Below are 6,385 nucleotides of genomic sequence, written 5' to 3'. Positions count from 1 at the left end.
GTGTTCAAGCAACCATTGACATCGCTCGAAAAAAACTTACGTAGTTTGAAGAAAGCTATTTCTGATGAGCAAATCACAGACCTTATTCGTTTGCTAAAAGTAATAGTAAAATACAACTATTATGTTTTCAATGGTAAATTATATCATCAGTCTGACGGCCTGGCAATGGGTAACACACTGGCAGGCATCTTGGCCGATACTGCCATTAATTCGCTGGAAGAGAAATTCGTCAATAATTTTTCAGCTGCTGATATTGGTATTTTGTCTTACACTCGGTACGTAGACGACATTTTGATCATATACAGTGGTTCCCTGGAAGGAATTCAGCAGTTATTTGAAATTTTTAATAGTCTTCATGAAAAAATTAGCTTCACTTGTGAGTTAGAAAATAACGACCGTCAGTTTAATTACTTGGACCTCAGTATTGCAATTGACAACGACAGACTTTCTTTCAATATTTTTTGAAAAGCTATTATACAGATCAAATTGTGCCCGCCAGTCCAGTGCGTCCTCGTTCCCATGAGGAAGCATTTTTCCATTCGGCCATTCATCGCGCAGGCTCCGTACCTTTGTCACCTGACAAGCTTAATGAGAGATGAACATAACAAAAACTATTGCAATTAATAATGACTATGATCCCACGGTAGTTGGCAAGATCTTCAAAGTTAAAACTAACGGTATAGTGACCACTTTAGGCAGCAGTGCTATTCCTGACAGTAACGAGTATAAAAATGATTTCTCGATTCAATTTTTAGGCCCTTATCCAATAAAATTCGTCGTCTTCTGATTAAAAAATATGGATTCAAAGTTACCTTTTCCAAGAACAATAACTTACACGAAAACCTCATCCACAGTCGCAAGTCCACAGTTGCTCCGATACATAAGTCACTTGTGATACATATCACGTTTATTATATAGGACAAACAGGAAGTTCTTTTAGTGTCAGGTAGAAACAAAATTTGTTGGGAAAAAGAGGCACTAATGTACACAATTCCATTCTTGCTGATCATCCGCTAATTTCCGGACATAAACCGAAACGCATTGAAGAAATTTCCATTTTACAAAGAGAAAGGAAAGCTCATAGGCTCGAAGTGCTCGAAGAACTAGAGATTTTCAATCATATTTGTAAGAACGATGGCCTAATCCTCCTTTAACAGTTACAACTCCGTAACAAATATTATTTCAGTGGTTTCAGTCCAGTGCTCGCGGAATTTTGATTCCTCTATTTTGTACTATAGTTTTCCTGCTTCTGGTTTCGAAACAGTATTTTCTTCTAATGTCATGGTATGTGCTGCTAACGTTACCTTCATGCAAATATTTTCTGGATTGTACAGTTGTTTTTACAATTTTTTCTGTGCCATTCTGTCCTTTACGTAATAGTAATTTCTGTAAAGCCTTACAGATGGTCGGCCGAAGTGGCCGAGCGGTTCTAGGCGCTACAGTCTGGAACCGCGCGACCGCTACGGTCGCAGGTTCGAATCCTGCCTCGGGCATGGATGTGTGTGATGTCCTTACGTTAGTTAGGTTTAAGTAGTTCTAAGTTCTAGGGGACTGATGACCTCAGAAGTTAAGTCCCATAGTGCTCAGAGCCACTTGAACCTGCGTCAGCAAAACATCACACGTGCTCCACGAAGAGTGAACAATGACAGTTTTCCTGGACCCGCTGCACTAAGGGATGAGCAGTATACAGCGCACATAGACTTTGGTGGGCACTGAGTGAGTCTGAGCAGGGGTCACAATTGGAAAGGCTGTGTCACCGGATGTAATCCGTGGCCTGATACAAGGCGAAGAACTCGGCTTTAAAGACTGAGGACTGTGCCAGAAGCCGATATCGAAAGACACGGGTGCCAATGACGAAGGCACACCCGACCCCACGGTCAGTCCGAAGCTACTATTGCGATGTTCCATGTGAACGTCGTGAAACTGGAGGCGATAAACCGAGTCTGGAGTAGTGACCTTAGGAAGCGAATGAAGGCCAAGGTTAACATGAGCCAGTTCACGAAGCCAAGGCAGTGAAGGATTCACACCCACCGGGTAAGTTACAGGTAGAGCGAAGTTAAGCCGCAGTAGCAAGTGGCTAAAGCGGGCTCCAGGAGGTAACAGAGATGAGGACGAGCCCATACTGACGATCAAAGGAATCATCAGAGAAGGAGGCATAGGAGGGGTGGCCACGCATGGCAGACAAACGGCATGCATACCTGCTGAGGAGAAAGTCACGGCGGTACAACAGTGGGAGTTCAGCAGCTTCAGCATACAGACTCTCAACAGGGCTGGTGTAAAAGGCGCCCATCGCCAGACGGATGCCATGATGCTGGATAGTACTGAGATGATGTAAGAGGGATGGACGTGCAGACGTATAAACAAAGCACCCATAGTCGAGTTTCGAACGGTACAAACGGAAGAGGGTGGTTCGACCGGCATCCCAGGAAGTACCACTGAGGACACGTAGGAGATTGAGGAACCGCGCCAGGCCAGGTTAGACACATGGGAGGACCAAGAGTGTTTCCTATAGAGCATAAGCCCCAGGAATTTCGTAGTTTCAACGAACGGAAGGGCAACAGGCCCAAGATGTAGAGATGGTGGGAGAAACCATTTCCGCCGCCAGAAATTCATACATACTGTTTTGTCATGGGAAAAGCGAAAGCCATTGTCGATGGTCCAGGAGTAAAGACGATGAAGACAGCGCTGAAGACGCCGCTCAGTGAGACAGGTCCTTGGAGAACTACAATAGATGGCAAAATCGTCTGCAAAAAGAGAGCCGGATATGCCTGGCGGGAGACATGCCATTATAGGGTTAATGGCGCCCACAGAAGCCCCACGTGTAAAGAGTATGGAGAATACCAGTTCTCCAGCAGGTGTCGTACGCCTTCTCCAAATCGAAAAACACGGCCACAGTCTGGGATTTCTACAGAAAACCATTGATGACATGAGCGGACAAAGTAACGAGGTGGTCAACTGCAGAACGCCGCGCTCGAAATCCACACTGTGCATTCGTTAGTAAATGTCGTGACTCGAGCCATTATACCAGCCGTCCATGAATCATATGTTCCATCACCTTGCAAACGCGGTTGGTAAGAAAGATGGGGCGGTAGCTAGAAAGAAGGTTTTTGTCCTTGCCGGGCTTAGGTATGGGTACGACGGTGGCTTGGCTTCAAGCTAGCGTCAGGGAAATGTGTCCTCTGCCCAGATACTGTTGTATGTGTTAAGCAGAAAGTGCTTGCTCGCAAGAGAAAGGTGCTGCAACATCTGAATGTGGATGGTGTCTCGCCCCGGGGGTGGAGGATCGGGATGAATTGAGAGCATGATCGAGTTCCCTCATAGTGAAGGCGGCATTGTAGCACTCACTATTCGGAGAAGAGAATGGTTTCGCCTGAGCCTCCTCCGCTCGTTTCCGATGGAAGAAGGCGGGGTGATAGTGCGAAGAGCTCGAAACTTATGCAAAATGGTGGTCCAAGGTGTTGGAGAAGGCAATAGGGTCCACAATTACAACATCTGCTACTGTTAGGGCGGAAATTGGGGAATAGATCTTGGTCCCAAGGAGCCGTTGGAAGTTGACCACACGACAAAGCAAGGGGTGGGAACTGTTAAAAGAACTTGTGAGTGATAGTACAGCTAGCTCCTTTGCTATCCCGAAGGACGCGACGACACTTTTCACGCATCTGTTTATAATGAATGCAGTTTGCCATCGTAGGATGACGGTTAAAAACGCGAAGAGCACGTCTCCGTGCGCGAATTGCATTGCGGCATGCCTCAGTCCACCAAGCGACTGGAACACGACGTGGTAAAGAGGAAGTGCGAGGAATGGAACGTTCCACAGCAGTAAGGATAACGTTGGTGAGATAGTCCATCCGTTCATCACAACTGGGGAAATCTTGTTCTTCGAAGGTTGCCAGGGAGGAGTAAAGCTGCCAGCCAGCCTAAGTAAGCTGCCATTTTGGCGTGCATGCAGATGGGGTAAGAGTCAGCAAACGGAGAGCACATGGGAAATGGTCGCTCGAGTAGGTGTCAGAAAGAACGGAGCAATCAAGACGATGGGCAAGCTGGGTAGTGCAAAAGGATAGGTCCAAATGGGAATAGGTGTGCGAGTAGTCGGAAAGGAAAGTGGGTGCTCCAGTGTTAAGGCAGAAAAGGTTAAGTTGGTTAAGAAGGTCAACCAAGTGGGCACCTCTCCGACAGGTCCTGGAAGAACCCCCAAGGGATGATGCGCATTAAAGTCACCGAGTAGCAAAAACGGGGGAGGTAGCTGCCCAATAAGCTGACGGAAGTCTGCCCTGGTGACATCGAAGGACGGGGGTACATAAATGGGACAGAGGGAGAAAGTCAAGTGGGGAAGGAAAAGGCGAACTGCAACAGCTTGAAGACGGGTAGTCAGGGAGATTGGTTAACTTGAAAGCCATCCTACATGACGCCCCCATGAGACGGAATTCCGACTTCAGGAGGAAGGTCAAACGAATCGGTAAGAAATGTGAAAGCTCGGAGCGGTCGCAAGGGCGCAATTTAGTTTTCTGTTAGGCAGAGTACAACGGGATGCTGCAATGCTAAGAGCAGCCGTAAATCCTCTTTGTGGGACCAAAGGCTGCGAACGTTCCATTGGAGGACATTCATGAGGAGGAAGAGATGGAGGGGTGTTAACTCGGCGGCCGTCGAGTGACAGCCGGTGTAGAATCGCTACTACATGGCACGAGACCAGGAGGATCCTGCTCCTTGGAGTCCACAGAAGCATCGGCTTGGTTGTGCGGTCGTTTCATGGAGTCTAACGCTGAAAAACGGTTGGTGGTGCGCACCGGCGAGACAGAGGCTGGCCGGGTTAAGGCAGCACGTAGCGACACAGTCGAACGGGATCTTCGAGTTGGCGAAGGAGAAGACCGTTTGCCTTTAGTAGACCTCTTCGAACCCTTCGGGTTAGAGAAAGACTCCGGTGTTGTTTGGCTGGAGGGACAGAGGAAGCCTTCACAGGAGTACTCCTTCTGTCCTTTCCTACTTACTGGTAGTGTAGTCGATTGCTTCGCCCCTTGAGGCGAGAGTTTGACGGTTTGTTGCACAGTGGGACAGGGGGATGGCGATGCCACCTGGACTCTGGGCGATTTCACAACCTCCGAGACGAATTTGAGGTAGCATGTCTGCATGGCCATGTCCTTCATGGAGCGAGGGGTAACAAGAACAGAACTATAGGTGCCAGACGGGAGAACACAACAGAACTATAGGTGCCAGACGGGAGAACACAGGGTTTGCCACTAGCCAGTAACTTGCAAGCTACTGGGTAAGCCACTTTTTCTTTACCTGAATCTCTTAGACAGCCTGCTCATCTAGATACACGGGACAATCCCGAGAGGAGGCGGCATGGCCACCATTTACACATTTGACTGGTTTTCGACAAGATGGTCTACTGTGGTTAAAACGATGACATTGGTAGCAGTGCAATGGATTAGGAATGTATGGCCAGGCTGTGATAATTTCATAGCCGGTTTTGAGCTTGGACAGCAGCACTACTCTATCAGAGGTGAGGGAAAGAGTGCGGGTGGGCACTAAGGAGGAATCTACCTTTTTCATTACACGATGAACGGCAATGACACCCTGATCAGAGAGGTAAGATTGTATTTCGGCCTCGGTTAGACCGTCAGGCAGCCTGGTGTAAATTACACCACGGGAAGAATTCAGAGTTCTGTGGGCCTCGACATGAACAGGGTAGCCATGGAGAAGTGAGGCAGCAAGCAGGAGTTGTGTTTGAGGATCAGAAGCCGTCTCCAAAAGCAAAGTGCCATTCCGTAAACGAGAGCGGATTTCACAGGGCCACCAATTGAATCAACACATTTCTGAATAATAAACGGATTGACTGAGGCAAAGGACTGACTGCCTTCAGTATGTGAGACCACAAGGTCTGTTACTGAGTGTCGCGGGTTTTGAATCTGCGCCAGACGACATGGACCTCGATTACCACTAGAGAAAGGTGGCTGCGCGCGTTCCTGGCCCACGTATAATGTGAGGGCGCCACGGTGGAGCACGTAGTCCCAGCAGCCAATAGCAATTTACCCTATCTTGTATTTAAGCGCCTGCCTCTCGCTCAGTGAGGCAAGGTGGCTTCTGTCGACTCCCCCTCCCGGATGATGCCCTCTCTCCCTCCATTTATCCCTCCTATCAACTCAGATCCTCATCTCCCCCTCCTTTCCTCTGTCCTTTCCCTGGGCTCCCTCTTCCCCACTTCCATCCCGTTTTTTCCCTGCCTACCCTCTCTCTGCCTCCCTTCGCCCCCACCCCCCACCCCCCTGTGTCTTTTGCATTCCCCTTCTTTGCCTTTCCCCACTCCCTCTCGCATCTACTTAGCCCCCCCCCTCTCTTATGAGTCCTCGTCCTCCATCGGCTCCCCCCCCCCCTCCCGCACTTCGTT

This window comes from Schistocerca nitens, chromosome 1, assembly GCF_023898315.1.
Source record: "Schistocerca nitens isolate TAMUIC-IGC-003100 chromosome 1, iqSchNite1.1, whole genome shotgun sequence".
Lineage (NCBI taxonomy): Eukaryota > Metazoa > Arthropoda > Insecta > Orthoptera > Acrididae > Schistocerca > Schistocerca nitens.
The sequence above is the reverse complement of the archived record's forward strand: the minus strand, read 5'-3'. Positions refer to the sequence as shown.